The sequence below is a fragment of the Silene latifolia genome, chromosome 10, assembly GCF_048544455.1.
Source record: "Silene latifolia isolate original U9 population chromosome 10, ASM4854445v1, whole genome shotgun sequence".
Lineage (NCBI taxonomy): Eukaryota > Viridiplantae > Streptophyta > Magnoliopsida > Caryophyllales > Caryophyllaceae > Silene > Silene latifolia.
This window is the reverse complement of record NC_133535.1, coordinates 80236574-80256000: the sequence shown is the minus strand read 5'-3', so window position 1 is coordinate 80256000 and position 19427 is coordinate 80236574. Positions and strand designations below refer to the sequence as shown.

At 37.4% G+C, this 19427-nt stretch overlaps 1 non-coding gene across 1 annotated transcript; it reads right to left on the bottom strand.

Moving 5' to 3' along the window:
• Positions 1-349: 349 nt before the first annotated feature.
• LOC141609538 (small nucleolar RNA R71) lies at positions 350-456 on the bottom strand. The gene has a single exon (XR_012527459.1). It is a non-coding gene; the product is annotated as a small nucleolar RNA R71 (small nucleolar RNA).
• Between the last annotated feature and the right edge of the window lie 18971 nt (positions 457-19427).

Genomic DNA, 19427 nt, shown 5'->3' with positions numbered 1-19427 from the left:
CGTACCAACTGAGGATAACTTACCAAATGGTACTCCTACACCACCACATTTAACCGATAGTTTCATTGCCAAATCCGCGTTCATATAATTATTTGAGAGAATTCAATTTGGAGGGATGCCTAGTGAAGACCCTCATTCACATATGGAGACTTTTTGCGACTATTGTGATGCAATTTCTCAAACCGGAGTTACTCAAGACCAAATCCGATGGGTATTGTTTCCTTTTTCTTTGATCGGTACCGCAAAGCAATGGTTGAAGAGCCTAGACAAGGCTACCCTTGGTATTGATTCATGGAAGAACTTAGCACTTGCTTTTTACAAGAAATTCTATCATCCGGAGAAGACTAATATGTTGAGAGCCCAAATCACCGGGTTCAAACAAAAGGATGAAGAATCATTGTATGAAGCATGGGAAAGATTTAAGGACACTTTTCGTTCTTGTCCACACCATGGGCTTAGCGAGTGGTTCCTTGTGCAACAATTTTAGAACGGTTTATATGAAGATTCCTGCAATGTTCTCAATATGGGATCCAATGGGATGTTTACCGAAGTTGATGACAATCAAACATGGGCCAAAATCGAAGAGATGGCGGTTCATAATTCTCAATATAGTAGGCCTCTAAAGGCCACTAGAGGAGGAAGGCATGAGGTAGATTCCATCACACAATTGGGTGCTCAACTAAGTGCTCATATCGACACCATCAATTTGAAGTTTGAGAAGGCCATGGCTAAGCTTGATGAAGCTTCCAAATCACCCAAACAACATGTTAATGCTATGGTGGCATCATCCTCAATTCCAAGTGGAGTATGTGAGAGTTGTGGAACTTTGGGACATGAGCAAAGTGAATATAGGGGAACAAATGAACAAGTGAATGCTTTCCAAGCATACAAGAGTGGTACCCCTTATTCCAACTACTATAATGAGAATACCAAATTTCATCCAAATCTTTCATACAAGAGCCAAAATGTTCAAAACCCCCAACCAACTTACAGCCCACCTCCAATAAGAAATCAAGCTCAAAATCCCTTTTATAACCAAAGCCAAGGTTATCAAAATCAACCTTCCTACAACCAATCAAATGACCAAAGCTTTGATGTTCAAAAAGCGATCCTCCAAATACAAAAGAACCAACAAGAATTTTTCACCCAAATGCAAAAAGATAGCCAAGCCAAAGATATCACCATCAACAACATACTAGCCCACACCAAAATGCTAGAAACTCAAATGACGCAGTTAGCATCTTCTAGCTCTCAAAGACAAAAGGGGCAATTACCACCTCAAGGTAATCCCCAAGACATGAGACGGTGAGTGCCATCCATTTTAGGAGTGGTACAAGATATGAAGGGCCAAAGAGGCCAATTAATGAAGATATTGTGGATGCTAGTGATAAGCAAAGAGTTGTGGAGAACTCTAAGGAGGTAGATCCTACCACCAATGAAGTTTCAAAGAATAAAAATGAAGAGAAGGCTAAGGAAAAAGAGCCTATTATGATTATACTTCCATTCCCAAGTCGTCAAGCTAAGCCTAAGTTTGATGAGCAACTTGGAAAGTTCATGGAAATTGTGAAGAACTTAGAAGTCTCAATCCCATTCACGGAATTAATCAATCATGTTCCGGCCTATGCAAAGTATAAGAAGGATATTCTTACCAAGAAAAGATCCATCCGAAAGCTAGAGACTATTGCCTTTAACAAAGTGAGTAGTGCTATTCTTCAAGGATGTTCCCCTCCAAAACTCAAAGATCCGGGAAGTTTTTCTATTCCATGCACCATTGACGACACTACAATCAACAAAGCATTATGTGATATTGGAGCAAGTTTGAGTGTCATGCCATACTCGGTGTGTAAAAGGCAAGGAATGGGAGAGCTCAAATGCACCAACATTACTCTTCAAATGGCGGATTGATCAACAAAGATACCTTTAGGGGTATGGGAGGATGTGCCCGTGAGAATTGGCAAATTCTTCATCCCGGTAGACTTTGTCATAGTAGACATGGAGGAGGATTCCAACATTCCTATCATTTTAGGAAGACCTTTCTTACATACCACGGGAGCGGTAATTGATGTGAAACATGGAGAGCTCACACTTGAAGTGAGGGATGAGACAATCACTTTCAATCTTGACAAAACAATAAGAGCTCCCTGACTACATGAGCCATATTTCATGGTCGATCATTATAGCTGAGAAGGTGATAGGAAGAAGTTAGAATCTCTATGCAAGGATTAAGCTATGGGTAGAGAAACACCACCCATATGGAAGAAGAAAGTGGATGAGCTTCAAGTAGCTCTATTCGGAGAGCAAAGAATTTTCAACAAAAAATGAGAGATTGAATAGCTCACCACCAATCATGACAAGTAATGAAAAAGGCCTCATTGGCCATGACAACAAGAAAGAGGAGTTGCTCTTGTAAACTCATGATACCATTGGGGAACAAGCTAGTGAAGTTTGTGGTCTATGGGATGACGAATTTGGCAATGCTATGACCTTAAACCAAGGCTTTGTTGATCCTAGTCATCATTTTGACATGGGTCACCACCATGAAGAGAACAATGCACAAGGATCTGTTGAAGATCTTTATAATGAAAATGAGCAAGCCTTCGACTACTTCTACAAGGTGTTGAGTAACATCAACAACACCTTGGCTTTGCCCCCTTGATATCTCATCAAAGAATGAGAGTTTGGTGGAGTCCTCCCTAAACCACCATTTGTAAATATTCTAACCCCTTAACTAGCATTTTATTTTCTTTATTGCATCGTTGTCATTTTTGGATTTGCAATTTTATGCTTTGATCACGATTTTTGACATGAGATAAAGTGAGGGAGGTATTTTAATGTGTTTTGATGTGTAGTGTTTGATCTAGTGTGGGAATGGCAAGTGCCTAGGCTAACCAAGCCTTTATAGTGCACCCACAATATTCAACAAAGGAAATGAAGAAAGGATGACTTTGGAAAAGAGATCCCCACGGGCAGAACTGAGCTCGTGGGAGCTGAGGCGAATCCGAGCGTTCCCAGAGGATCCGAGAGTCCTGGCCTTAGGATGCGGGTCCTGGGAAAGCTGGAATTGTAGAAAGCTTCCTGTATCAGAATCTGAGCAGATCATCAACAAGACGCTCGTCCCTGACTATGAGCCGCTCGTCTTGAGACTAATCCGCGCGTCCTGGCATGCTTTACTTTCATGAGTTCACGCTGTTTGAAAATCCGCACGTCCCCAGGAGGACCAAGCGTCCCCAGAAGGAATCCGCTCGAGCTAAGGAGGATCTCCGCGTCCTGGCACGGATTGGCAAATTCAGGATGTACTGTCTGAGAATCCGAGCGTCCCGTGTCGAATCCGAGCGTCCCGAGCTGGCATTTAACAAAACACGGGACTCATCCCTTCCTTCCCAAATCATTTCTATCTTTTACAAACACAAACACACACCTCTTATCCCACTTAAACCCTCAATCCCCTCATTCAAAAACACAAATTTCTCAACCAAAATCACCACCATCAAAACAAAACTTGCTCAAATCAAGATTAAACCACTCCTTTATCACCAAAAGACCATCTAAACATCAAATTCCTCACAAATTGAATCAATTTTCTAGGGTTTGGGTACAAATTTGAAAATCCTAAAATTGATTGGGAATTGATTGAAGCTTAAGGAAACAAGGAGCATTCAAGCACAATATTGGTTTGTTGATACAAATTTGAGAAGGAGAACATAATGGCAAGAACAAAAGGCGGAAACAAGGCACCCAAAACTCCAAATTTATCCAAAAGGCAACAAGCTCTTCTTGCATCAAAGGCTTTGGTAGTGGTACAACCAAGGGTAGAAATCCAATAAATCGCAACTCCTATTGAGGAAGCTACTACACCTACTCCGGTTATAGAACAATTTCCAAATTTTCCGGAGGTAACTTTTTTAACCGATGCTCATAAGAATGCATTTTTATCCCTTACTAGGAAGACTATTATGGCTACTAAGTTTATATATCAAGATGCCTTAGAAAAATTGGATGTGCTTGAGAGAACTAGGAAATTTTCGAGTCCATGAGGTTGGTAACCCTCTTTGAAATGGAAGAATTGACCTACCCTTCATTAACCATGGAGTTCATAAGCTCCTTGAAGGTGTCTAAGGTAGAGACTTAAAAATTTGTTGAATTCCGTCTTGAGAACAAGAGTAGAAGAATGGCTTTGAGTGAGTTTGGTGAAGTGTATGGTCTTTTACAACATTATCATTATACGAGGAAGCCTTTAAAATATGATGCCGCACCCCTTTGGAAAGCGATTACCGGGCGAAAATTTGACTCTTTCCGGGAGTGCCATGTTCTATATGTCTACCATCCGGGCATAAGAGTATGGCACAAGTTTGTGGGCAATACTTTGATTGCAAGAAAAGGCACCAATCACTTTACCGAGCTTGATTTTGTATACCTTGAGTCTACCATGAATGTCAATGGAAAGTTCACCAAAGAATATAATATCCTTCGACTTTTACTTGATCGGTGGCTGGAAATTGATTATGGTAAAGAAGGAGCGGCATTCATTGTTAACGGAGGCTTAGTAACGAGGTTAGCCAAGCACTTTAACCCAGATTTCAACAAAGATAAAACCTAAAAACCGGTTAAAAGGAGCAACCTCCTTGATATGGGCACTATGATCAACAAATTCCATTGGGTCAAGAATGACAATCTTGACAACAAGCATGAGTGGCTCATCAAAGAAGCTAAGTCCTTCATCTTGCCTAGCAAAATATGCCGCATCGTCGTCCGTAGCCCAAACTACCTTCTACCCGTCTCCAAGGAAGCCGAAATGATCATCAAGCAACATAGGGAATCAAATGCAAAGCCCTCCTCCTCCTCCATTGTGACTCCACCATATCCATTTGCCTACCAAGAATTCAAACCAAGTAGCTCTAATGTCATGGTAGGCAACGACTATTTAACCCAAATAATGCAACATATGCATAATGAAGCTCATGAAGATCGGGTCAATGCTTACCGTGCTCAATATTCACCCCTACTACATCTAGCTAGGCAAGGACTACTTGATCCTTCATGTCCTTTGCCTAGTTGGGCGGGTAGAGAGGCATTCTTCCCAAGTGCTTCTAAAGATGCCAACATGGATAGTCGAGTTTCTAGGGGGAAGGAGATTGTTGTTGTTGAAGACGGAGAAGGTAGTGACTCTTGCCAAGAAGAAGATGAGGAAGAAGAGCAAAGTTCAAATGATGATGATGAGAGTGGTGAAGCCTCCGGGTCAATGGAGGTAGATGATGAGGATGATGAAGAAGAAGTTCATGATAGTGATAAGGATGTCGCAATGAGCGACAATTGAGGGTTGACAAGCTATTTGGAGGATGCCACAAATACGGGGTTGATTACTTGACTTCAACCTATTCCATTGTGAGTTTCCTACACCTCCTCTAAGCTTTGTTTATATTTATTGTTTTAATTTTTTTTAATCTTGATCATTTGTTTTGAGTCCTAGCAACACTCAAAGGACTCCCACCTCGGTTCCATTGAGGTGTCTCATTTTGTTCCCACTTTTGAAAATCCAAAATGACAATTAGTTTCATGCATTGCATACTTGTGCATGAACTTCCCTACTTTTACACTAGAAATAGTGTCTTACTTGGTTTGGAGAGGTTCAAACACAAGGAATGGGAGTTAATCTAATTAGCTCTCCAACCAATAAAATCATGCATCATATAAAGTAGAATAGATTGCATCACTTATATATATGTCATGTAGTTTGCATATTAGTGTAGAAATCATGCATTCTCATTTAACTTGCATAATTTCCTATCGTATTGGCCATTGGGAACAATGCCCATACTAGTGTGGGGATGGAAAATTCTAACTTAACTTTTAAAATCAAAAATGATAAAAATTGAAAAATTTCGAAAAATATAAAAATATGTTCTTTTATTTCATAAAAACAAAAACCATAAAAAATTGAAAAATTGAAAAAACCAAAAACATGTTCATTTCCTTTGTAGTGTAGAATTGTATATTTTGTGTATACTTGTGTTTGTTTGTTTATCTTCCTATCACATTGATCGACTACGCCACATCCGAGGCATGAGGAATATGAAGACCGCATGGTATGATCTTTGCAATCTCCTTTTTTCTCTCTATGTTAATGACTATGTGGCTTTATTTTGATTGATGCGAAATACACCAATGTGATTTTAGGAGTTGCATTTAGTTTATATGACATACTAGTTGATAGAAGCATGTGCATTTGGTTGTATAAATGTTAGTTGCATCATGGCATGTAGTTGCATTTTAGGAAATTTTTTGTGAAAACATCAATTTGGGAAACGTGACAAGTGTATATAAGGCCCTTGTAGATAAATTTTCTTCTTGAGACTTTGCTCATTAGAATACCTTTAAAACACCCTAGGATGTGTCTTACTAGTATCCTTTGACCCATTAATTAAGGCCTAGTCAAGAGTACCTTGTGGTGTGATAACTCCTTGGCTACCGTTTATTCCAAGGCGACCTTTGAAGCCATGCAACCATATTCCACTTCCATCACATTTTGTCAACAAAAAGGGAATGGGCACAAAAATTATCAATTTGAGTTCAAGTATCAAAATGAAAAATCAAAAAAGTTTGCAAAATGCATCAAAGAAAAGAGGAGTACAAAAACAAGAACTCCTATGCTTCAAATATAAGCACCCTCGTTACAAATTAGGGTGACTTTGAAAATGTTCAAAAATGCAAAAAGTTGAAAATTGTCAAGCATAAAATTGCCAAACATCAAAGAAATGGCAAAAAGAAATTGTTCTCAAAAATGTCAAATGCCACAAGAAATTGGGGGGAATAACAACAAATCAAAAGCAAACTCCCATCATGAAACTCAAAATACATTGACCCTTTTTCCATTTATCCCACTTTTGTGCATGGTGGAGAGGGGACGACCCTTCTTCTTGTCTAGGCAAGAAGGGGAATTCCGAGATCCTACAGTGTTTCTAACACCATAAGGAGTCTACTCTTGACGAAAGCATTTAACGATTGAGGACAAAGATACCCTAGCTTGACACAACTTGGAGGTGATTTATTGGTATACTTCTAGGCTTAGTAGTTTGAAGAAACCATATCTATAATGGAGTGTGTACCCTTATATTGATTCTCTTTTAGATAATTTCCGCCACTTAGATGAGGAAAGTGGCTATTCATTTTTGTAGATGCATACATTACTTGCTTTTGTGTGCTTAATGATTGGATGTATCACCATTTTGGCAAGCCCCACTTTGCCTGGCAAGAAGGCATCCTACCTCATGGTTGTCTTGTTGTGAGTTGAAGGGGCAGAATGAGACCCGCTAATTGTCTCATATCGGTTATATTAGTAGGATAGTTTAAATAATGGTGCTAGTTTTAGTCACCTCTTTACTCAGGACGAGCAAATTCTCGGTTTGGGGATGTTTGATGTGACTCATATTTGAGGACATTTAGTCCCCGAATTAACCTCGTTCCCATGCTTTTTAGCACATATTTGGGTCATTTCTTATCTTTAGTTTCCCATTTTGCATATTCTTTGAGGTTTTGTGTCCTTAGTAGGAGAGGATTGCTAACCTTGCACTTATGGAGCGAAATGGAGCTAAATGGATCACATCTAATGACCAAGCATCAAAGAGAAGACCGACACTAGAGGCCTAAGTAGATAAATAAAGTGAAATGGGCAATGATGAAAAGATCCTTGCATCCCCAACACGATCCTTGCGGATTGTTAAGGAGCCAAACAAAGGAACTACTCTGCCCAAGGATCCAAGCGGCCCGAGCATGATCCGAGCATACCAAAGTGCCAGGATCCGAGCGGCTTGATCCCAGGACGAGCGGACTGGAGAGCTATGATCCGAGCGGATCTCCTTACAGAACAGGCTGTGCCTTAGCACAAGATGAGCGGATCGTGGCAGGACTAGCAGAGACGATCCGCGCATGTCCCTCAGGAGTAGCATTTCCTCAAGTTTTTCTTAGGGTCATAATAGTCATTGAAGCCCTTAGTAACCCTAATCCTTATACTTAATCTTTAGTATAAATACCCCTTTGTACTACCTAGATTAGCATCCAATCTTATGCTCTCTTAATATCCTCTTAATCCAACTTTAATATCATCTTAATTTAGTTGTAATACACTCTTCAATATTAATCACATCTTAATCTTTTATTAATTTCTCAATTGTTCATAGTTTGATTTGGGTAATTAGAAGATCATTTGGGTTTATTGGAGGATTGACAACCTTCCATCATTCATCAAGTACTTCTATTATTCTTTGCTTTATTATTTGGATCATCTTCATAGGTATAATTCCTTTTTACCCTTGCTTAATTATTGTTAATCACTTTCATTTATTCATCATGTTTTGCTTTTTTAGTATGATTGACAACCTTATTAGCATGCTAAACTTGATCATGAGTGAGTAGTTCTTTAGCTAGGGTTAATGGGGAATTAGCGGAAATAAACATGGGGATAGGTCTATGCTTAATCTAATATGTTCTCTTTGTTGGAGCTTGTGTCCTCCACAGCTAGTGTGATAACATATATAAATCTCTTATAGGTTCACAAGGGTATACTTTGTATTTTATCAGTTGATTAACGATTACCTAATAACGGTTGGCTTGCTGGAAAGTTTGACGTTATTATCATACTGATGGCGGTGATCAACTGGTCCCTAAAAGTCACACCTAAAGGATGTGTTTGAGAGATGTGATTATGGAAATGTAATCACATTGATGCCTTATATGACTAAAAGTTTAGTCCATGTATTTGACTAAACAGTTAGTCAATGTGTTGATGAGACCATTATTTAATCTAATTAAATAATATTAGCTGAGACGAATTAACTGTCAATTCCTAAATTGAATATAATAAGTTATATTTAATTGTTGTATATAATGTTAGCTTAAACGAATTAAGATGTTAATTCGTCATTAAACGTAACCAGTTATATTTAATTAGCTAATTATAAATATGCGATATTTATAGTTAAAGTATATATTATATGATATTGTCATAATAAATTATTACAGACCGGCATTAATAAATTGACTGCAAGCTGTTGTGTATAGACTTATTAATACGGAATAAAATAAATGACAATTTATAAATAATACACTTTATATACATTTTGTATACTACCAAAATAAGAAGATTTAATCTCCTTATTTTTGGTAGTAGATAAAACCGAAAAAGAGAAAAAAAAGAGGAGAAAAAATATCTCCCCTAGTTCACTCTTTACACGGTTCATAAGAGGAGCAAAAAGAGAGTTTTTTTCTCTCATTCCTTTTGACCTAATATTCTCTCATCAAAACACAAAACCCTAAAATTAATTAAGGAATTTGGGGATCTCATTCTAGCAATTTGAGGGGCATTTCTTGGAGAATCTTGGGTGCAACGATTAGGCGAATATCAATTCGATATTGTTCTTAGGCCATAATTGCTAGGACCGAAGGTTGTTTCTTAATCTCTTCTCTTTTGTTTATGTAATTTCATTTATGACTCGTTTTTCATAGATTATAATTTCGTTATAATCCTTAATTTTAAGGGAAGTATACCGATATTTCCTACACGTGGTATCAGAGCAAGGCCACGGAATTATTTTTGATGATTTTCATAAGTGAATTAAACAAATTTGAAGAAAAAAAAAATGGGTTTTGGCTGTTTTAAAAAAAAAATTTGCCGAATGATTTTTTTTCAGCCGTAAGTTTTTTTTTTCTTTTTGTTGTTTTGTTTCCATTTTGATTTATTCATATTGTTGTTTTAATAAGTTAAAATGATTATATAATGAATTTGTAGATGTTTGATTTAATGAGGATTAAATTAAAATGTAAATGGAAATTGTTTCATTGTTGATAAATTGTTTTTGCTATATAGTTTTGGCATAGAAGTTAATTTAATCATGTTCAAATCAGTTGTGATGAATCATATATACGGATAATCGATTTTGTCATAATTTGGATATTCATTTTAAGAGATTAAATTGAATTATGAAGTTTGAATCCATGTTTAAATTAATAGATGAAGTTTATGTCAATCATGTTATATTAGCAACATTAAACTTTTTGTCCACATAATTTTTACGAGAAAAGTAAGCATAAAACAGCTGCTATGCCGTGAGTCTTTAAAAAAAAAATTGTTTTTTTTGGTTTTAGGGCATTATGCCGAGTGCAAAAGAAAAAAATTTTTCTGTTTTTGTTTTTGTTTTTGTGATATGCCGAATGCATTGTAAAGGATAAAAACCCATTTTTGTTTTGTTTTGGCACAATGCCGTGAGCAACAAAAAAAAGGATAACTGTTTTTTTATTGCCGAAATGAAAAAAAAAAAACTATTTTTTTTTTTTTTAAAATGCCGAGAACTATAAAATTTTTGTTAGTTTTTGGCCAATATTGATTATTCATTAAATTAATAATGTATGATTAATTGTTGTGAAGAAGTTCACAAATTTTAGATACCGAATTATTTTAAAGAAGTTTAAAATGATGTTGGATTAATTCATATTACAAGTAAATATGAATTAAGATTGAAATTAATGTGAGTAATTGAGGAATTGTCACATAATTTGATCATTTAAATATGTGGTTTGGATAAAGTAATCTACATAATTAAGGAATTATGTCTTGAATGTTTAATTTATTAGTTGATGCATTTTTATTTAGTTGAATGTTTTGTTGAATGGTTTAATTTACACAAATACTATCCTACAACCAGTTGTATAGTAGTATTATACAACCGCCTCAAATTTATTGAGTTCTTACACAAAGTTGTTGAACTATTTTACAAGTTATTGATCTATTTTACTAAGTTATTGAGCTTAAGAATTATTCTGTTAAGCTCAATAACTTTGTACCATAACTCTATAATTTTGTTAATAGAACTCAACAACTTTATAATAAAGTTCAACTACATTAAATAGGTTGTATATACAACCAGTTGTATAATACATTAACTGTTTAATTTACGTATTTTTGCAATCGGTTGTAATTTGTAATTCCTAGTGTGGCCTTAGTTAAATTATGTTTTCGTAATGATGAAAACATAATTTTTAATGTAATTTGAGATCTCGTATCTCCGTTTGGTTTTCTTTTATATTATGGTTTTGAAATTAGAATGTAAATAGGTTTATTATGTAATTTTTAAATTGTAATTTTGAGAAGACTAAAGATGGAGATTGGATTGCTCACTCCCGCTACATGGACCAAGATGGAACATCAAGACAAGCTTCTCGGGTCAAAGGATGGATTCCAAAGTTGTATTTATGTTCATTTTGGTAGATAGGCCACATTAGGACTTTATTTTTGTTTTACGTTTTACCATTCTTATTGCTTTTCATTCACATGATAGTTAGTGCATCATATTCCGCCTAAACCAAACCACCTACTAAAATGCATGAAAATTGACTCATATAGATTGAATGTTAGTTTTCATAGACATACAGATGTCACACTTTTTAAGCCATCACCTTAGTTTATTCATTCTCGCATGCTAGATATTAGTTCACTTAAAATGAATTAAAATAAAGTTGATGGGTTCTTCCTCTAAAACTGAAATTGAGACTAGTCTTTATAAGGGCAAACAACTATGAATCCCTTCTTCGTCGGTAGGCATATAGGACCTTACTCTCCATATGACCCCTTCTACGTTGGGTAAGTAGTTTGTGTTGACTTAGTTTACCTCAACATTATAATCCGAAGAGTTTCTCGTGATTATGATGGACTAAAGATAAAATTTACAGAAATTTATCGACCAAGAATTCTAACAGTAGAATTAGCCAAAAGGTTGGCTTATCAATTTACAAATAATTGAGTCTTGGGATCATTTATATAATTCTTGAGGGAGGTCAATTGTATAAATGCTTGAGTCTTTGCTTATAACAGTATTGCATTAAGACTTAAATCATAACGATGAGTATGCTTATTATATTTATTCTTCTTTTCGCAGTGTAGAATACGTTTATTTTGATAATACTGTTACAACAAATGGCTGGAAATAACGAAATCCCAATGCCAAGTGCCACACTTGGACGCGAGTCCTGGCTGAAAGCTTTCATGGACCACATGAATCAGTTCACACGTCTGAAAAATGACGGGTCCAACTTTGCGGACTGGGAGGCATCATTGTGGAATCGCCATTGCCATTCGACGGTAAGCTCAAGTACTTAACTGAGCCAATACCGGTAAACCCAGGCCCCAATGCAGGAGTTAATGAGTCACTTGCTTATAGTGACTTCGTCATGGAAGCGGATGCGATAAAGAACATACTCATCTTTGCAATGGAAACCAATTTGCAGAGACGCTTCATTGCCCAAGGTGCAAACAAGATTTTCACCACGCTCACTAATGAGTTCTCAAAAGCACCGAGAATAGTTACTTATGAGCATACCTGTCGCTTCTTTGATGCGAAACTCCAGAAGGGCCAACCGGTTAGCCCACACATTCTTAACATGATTGAGAATATCGAGAAATTGGAGGCACTTGATTGCAAAATCAGTGAGAGCATAGTCATTGACCGTATGCTTCATTCACTTCATGATGGTTTTGCCCTTTTCAGGGCAAATTACTACATGAATGACATGAAGAAAAGTCCTTATGAGCTACACTCACTTCTCGTACAGACCGAGAAGGATATGAAATTGAGTGGGAGGATGAAGCAAGATGTTCTCATGATTTCCAACAAGAATAAGGGTAAGGACAAAGCTCCCGGCGACCTAACTGTAGGTAAGCCAAAGTTTAAGAAGCCAGGAAACGGTAAGAGTGGGCGGGGTGAGACTAGTGGCTCACAAGGCAAGGCAAAGAGCAAGGGCGGTAACGTTGAATGCCACCATTGTCACTAGACTGGACATTGGAGGAGGAATTGTCCCGTGTACTGTGAGGACATAAAAGCAGGCCGCATCACTCCTGTTGGTATGTCATCTTATATTCATATGATTGAGATTAACCATGCAAGTTTAGGATCTTGGGTACTTGATACTGGTTGTGGTTCTCATCTGTGTAATCATTTGCTGGGCCTAAAAAACATCAAACCCCTCGCAAAGGGTGATGTGGACCTGCGAGTCGGGAATGGAGCACGAGTTGCTGCAGTCTCAATGGGAACATACGTAATCCAACTCCCGAGTGGTTTTGAGTTATATTTATATAACTGTTACTATGTACCCAGTTTATCTAAGAACATTATTTCTGTTTCCGTACTCGATAAAGACGGTTTTGCATTTTCAATAAAGGATAATAGCTGTATTTTCTCTTTTAATGAAATGATTTACGGCAAAGCAGTTTCCATGAATGGAATTTACATCTTAGATCAAACCACGGATATATTACAAGTGAATAATAAGAAATTAAAGGTTGGTGACAAAGATCAAACTCATCTATGGCATTGTCGAATGGGACACATAAATGAAAAACGTGTAAAGAAACTCGTCGAGAATGGGACTATTCCCGCATTCGATTTTTCTACATTTGGCACGTGTGAATCATGTCTCATTGGCAAAATGACTCTAATTTCCTTCAAAGGTGTTGGAATGCGCGCTAGTGACCTATTAGGACTCATACATAATGATGTATGTGGACCTATGTCAATTACCGCTAGAGATGGCTATAGATATTTTATCACTTTCACGGACGATTTGAGTAGATACGGATATGTCTACTTAATGAAGCATAAAAGCGAGTCCTTTGAGAAATTCAAGGAATATCAGAATAAGGTTGAGAACCAATTGGGTAGAAAGAGGTTAAAACACTCCGTTCAGATCGGGGTGGCGAATATCTTTCAAATGAGTTTGATCAACACCTTAAAGACTGTGGAATCTTTTTACAGTTAACTCCACCTGGAACACCTCAATTAAATGGTGTGTCCGAACGGAGAAATCGAACATTACTTGATATGGTTCGATCCATGATGAGTCACACGGTAGTATCTGATTCATTATGGGGTTTTGCTCTTTGTGTTTTGCTCTTATACTTAACCGAAGTCCGTCTAAAGCTGTCGACAAGACTCCATATGAAATGTGGAAGGGAACGGTCCCTAACTTATCCTTTATTCGGGTTTGGGGCTGCGAGGCTTATGTCAAGTGGAGACACGAGGATAAGCTCGGCCCGCGATCGGTCAAGACATACTTTATAGGTTATCCAAAAGGAACATTTGGTCATTACTTCTATTCGCCTACCGAACATCAAGTTTTTGTTGCGGCTAGTGCGACGTTCTTAGAGAAAGAATTTATCGAGAACAAGACAAGTAATAGAACCTTCGAGCTGTCGGAGATTCCAGAACCAACAACCGAGGAACGGATGGAGGAAGTTGTTTCTCCAACTATTGATACGGTTAATATTCCTGAGGAACCTAGGAGGTCGGGTAGAGTCTCTCATCCTCCGGACAGATACATTGTTATGGTCGAGGAGAATGACGTTTTGCTCCTAGAGAGTAATGAACCCGCTACCTATAAAGGTGCCATGACCTGTTCCGACTCAAAACTATGGCTTGAAGCCATGCAATCCGAGAGGGACTCCATGTATGAGAATAACGTATGGGATCTTGTTGATTTATCTGATAAGGTAAAACCTCTACAATGCAAATGGCTTTACAAAATAAAGCATTCTATAGACGGGCAACCAGATACCTATAAAGCACGACTAGTGTCAAAAGGTTTCACTAAAGTGCACGGATTGCATTATGATGAAATTTTTGCACCCGTAGTTATGCTGCGTTCCATTCGGATAATCTTAGCGATTGCCGCTTTTCATGACTATGAAATTTGGCAAATGGATGTGAAAACCGCCTTCTTAAACGGTTATTTGGAGAAAGAGTTGTACATGGTGCAACCCGAAGGTTTCATAGATCCTGAAAATCCTAAGAAAGTGTGCAAGCTTAAGCGTTCCATTTATGGACTTAAGCAAGCTTCTCGGAGTTGGAATCATCGTTTCGACCAGGTGATAAAAGAGTATGGTTTCACTCGATTAGTCGAGGAACCATGCTTATATATTAAGTCGAGTGGGAGCAAGATTGCTTTCTTGATATTGTATGTCGATGACATACTCTTGATTGGGAACGACATTCCTCTCTTATCTTCGGTTAAAGGATGGTTGAAGAATCATTTCCAGATGAAAGATCTGGGTGAGGCACAACGCATATTGGGAATCCGTATCTATCAAGATAGATCACGACGGACGTTATCACTGAGTCAGGAGTCTTATTTGGATAAGATTCTTGAAAGGTTCAGCATTACCAACTCTAAGAAGGGGAACCTTCCAATGACTTCTGGGATGCATTTGAGCAAGTCTCAGTCACCCACGACGCCTGAAGGGATTGAGCGCATGAGTCGTGTTCCTTATGCATCTGCAATATGATCGATCATGTATGCCATGATATGCACACGTCCAGACGTGGCATATGCATTGAGTATGACGAGTCGGTACCAAAATAATCCAGGTGAAACACACTGGATAGCTGTTAAAAACATCCTTAAGTACCTAAGGAGGACTAAGGATAGGGTATTGACTTATGGAGGAGATACTAAGCTATGCGCAATCGGTTACGCAGATGCTAGCTTCCAAATGGATTGAGATGATTCAAAATCTTAGTCCGAGTTCGTCTTCACTCTTAATGGTGCTGCGGTCAGCTGGAAGAGTTCCAAACAGGATATTGTAACAGATTCTACTACTGAATTCGAGTACTATGCCGCTTCGGAAGCAGCAAAGGAAGCTATATGGATGCGTCAATTCTTACAAGGACCTACGATAGTTCCTAGTTCGAATGACCCGATCACTATCTATTGTGACAATAGAGGTTCCATCTTCCAGGCTAAGGAGCCTAAGTCTAGCAACAAGTCTAGACATGTACATCGGAAAGCTCCCCTGATCCGTGATTACGTGGAGCAAGAGGAGACAGTGATTGACAAGATAGCTTCGGATGACAACATCGCGGATCCTCTCACTAAACCGTTGAATTATGATAAGCATGAAGGGCACGTTATTTCCATGGGAATTAAACGTGTTCCTGAGTTGTAGTAGTTGATTATGGATTCGATATATTATCTTTTTCATATACTATTTATAACATCATCATTTTATTATAATATTTTGTTTTTTCATGTAGATTGTACTGACAACATTGAACGCCACAAAGTGAACTGAATTACATTATATTTGTTTTGGTCCGTAATCGCCTACATGAGCTGATAACTCTGGCTATTATATTGTGCAGTCGATTGATGGTGGGTTCAACGAGCATAAGTAAAACAGTTGGCTGATAGATCACAGATACGAGTTATAACGATATCTCGTAGGACAAAAATTGTGACAACGTAATGGAGTCCTAAATGTTTAAAAACATTCGGTGCTAGGTCGTGGATTGGACGTCCATTGTGTTCCTAGAGTCGATTCTTTTGACTATCGACTGTCTCTTGAGATTAAGGCAGTTTTTGGGCGACTTTGGTTTCTTTCTCATGGTCTGCCGTAACAGGAGGCTAAGCAGATTTTTTCTGGGTCATTTCATACTGTGCTTATATCTGCAGGATTCGATTTGAAGAAAATATCCAACCTTTATCTGGTTTAGTTATTTCTCAGGGCCACTCGAGGAGTTGTAACTGAAATGCATGGCCATGCTCGAATGATGATTTGTTTATCAGTTAAGTTACTCTCTAGTCGGGGAAACCACTCTTGATATTTATCACTTGTAAAATACAACCTTTGTGAATACAGATTTTGCAAATTGTTTTACATTGAGTGGGAGAAATTTTAGGATATGAGAATCGGTTATCGCACATACACTTGTGAGGACAAGTGGGAGATTGTTGGAGCTTGAGTCCTCCACAGTTAGTGTGATAACATATATAAATCTCTAATAGGTTCACAAGGGTATACTTTGTATTTTATCAGTTGATTAACGATTACCTAATAACGTTTGGCTTGCTAGAAAGTTTGACGTTATTATCATACTGATGGCGGTGATCAACTAGTCCCTAAAAGTCACACCTAAAGGATGTGTTTGAGAGATGTGATTATGGAAATGTAATCACATTGATGCCTTATATGACTAAAAGTTTAGTCCATGTATTTGAGTAAACAGTTAGTCAATGTGTTGATGAGACCATTATTTAATCTAATTAAATAATATTAGCTGAGACGAATTAACTGTCAATTCCTAAATTGAATATAATAAGTTATATTTAATTGTTGTATATAATGTTAGCTTAAACGAATTAAGATGTTAATTTGTAATTAAACGTAACCAGTTATATTTAATTAGCTAATTATAAATATGCTATATTTATAGTTAAAATATATATTATACGATATTGTCATAATAAATTATTATAGACCGACATTAATAAATCGACTGCAAGCTGTTGTTTGTAGACTTATTAATACGGAATAAAATAAATGACAATTTATAAATAATACACTTTATATATACATTTTGTATACTACCAAAATAAGAAGATTTAATCTCCTTATTTTTGGTAGTAGATAAAACCGAAAAAGAGAAAAAAAAGAGGAGAAAAAATATCTCCCCTAATTCACTCTTTACACGGTTCATAAGAGGAGCAAAAAGAGAGTTTTTTTCTCTCATTCCTTTTGACCTAATGTTCTCTCATCAAAACACAAAACCCTAAAATTAATTAAGGAATTTGGGGATCTCATTCTAGCAATTCGAGGGGCATTTCTCGGAGCATCTTGGGTGCAACGATTAGGCGAATATCAATTCGATATTGTTCTTAGGCCATAATTGCTAGGACCGAAGGTTGTTTCTTAATCTCTTCTCTTTTGTTTATGTAATTTCATTTATGACTCATTTTTCATAGATTATAATTTCGTTATAATCCTTAATTTTAAGGAAGTATACCGATATTTCCTACACTCTTAATTAATTTGTTTGCTTGTTGTGATTTCAACTTATGCACATGTTATGTTTGATGAAATGTGAGACTATGAAACCTTGCATTTTTTTACCATCTCTTATCTCTTCAATGAGGCTTGTAGGATATAAACCAACTCGAGCCTCATTAGACCATGCATAGAGTTGAATAGGAAGGATTAATTTGACTTGCAGGTGTTGTACATTCTAGATGACTCGGCTCCAGGAAACCTTCCTAGGGATTGTAAGATATACACTAACTCGATCCCATCACAACAATAAGTGCTTGCATCTAGTTGAGAACATGTTTGTATGATCTACTCCCATGAATCACCTATGAACCCATGACACCCTAGTGCTTTTAATCATTTGTTTAAAACCCTCTTTAATTGCTTTGCTTTGCTTTCATTAATTTACTTTCATTTGTTGATTAGTCTAGATTACACATCACCTCAACCCAATTTGTGACACCCTAAGACATAACTATTTGCAATAGAAAATCCTACATCAATACCCGTCCCTTGGGATCTGACCTTTACTTACCTCTTTAGTAAGAGTAGTTTGTGAAGTTATAAATATTGTTTTGGTTGGTAGCTTTTGACGACGAGTTTTAACCGAGATAATGCCGCGAGGAGGATAAGCCTAAGTTTAGGTTTATTCTCTCTTTTTGAAATAATTGTTTAAGAATACGGTTTTCATCCTTGTTTTATTATTGAAATGCAGGTTGCACCATCGAGGCACGCGGAGCTGTGGCGGATGGCCAACCGGCTCCGAGTGACGGCTCTGGAGGTTCTTTCGGGTGGTCCGAGTCGGCAGGTATGAACCTCCCTTTTCTCTTTCTAGATATTTATGTATGTTTGAAGCACTTTCAGAGTATTTGCCTTCTCTTGCTTTGTTATTTATAATTTTCCTTCCTTTTAGAGGGAGCGTGAGCTCGAGAAGTCGTGTGAGGAGACGGCTCATTTGTCGAGGGAACTGGAGGTTCGAGATGCTGGCATTGCCATCCTTGAGGCGATGGCGGCTTAGTTGAGGGATCGTCTAGCTGATCGTCATGGCTAGTCATGTATTTTTGTACGTTTTTTATTTTTGGGCATGAGCCCGAATTTTGTTGTACATATGAATGTTTTGTTGTATAATGTCATGGCTTGCGAGCCATTCATTGATGCTGGGTGTCAAATATGTTCGTACCTGCAGGTTAGCTTGGACAGGTTTGGCATTTCGACGGTTTACGCCGTCATGCTGCCGAAATTCATATAAAAAAAACAAGCATAGCACATATAACATGAGAATTTAGCTTTAAATAGCACAAAATGTAACTTGATCAAGTCGAAAAAGAAAAAAAAAAGTGCTCCACTTTTGTGAGCAAGACTCGACGCGTGACGGATAATGGGAGTGCTTCCCGCTAAAAAAAAGAAAAGAAAAAAATGAGTTTAGGAAATTTTGAGATGAGTGGGGAATGGACATGATTCCCCAAAATTAAAAAAAAGAATAAAAAATGGGTAAGTGTGCATTTGACGAAATGTGAAATGATGATATCATCTCGAAAAGCGAACCCGCGTTGAGGCTAGGACCTTGGAAGAGCGCGAGAAGTTGAGA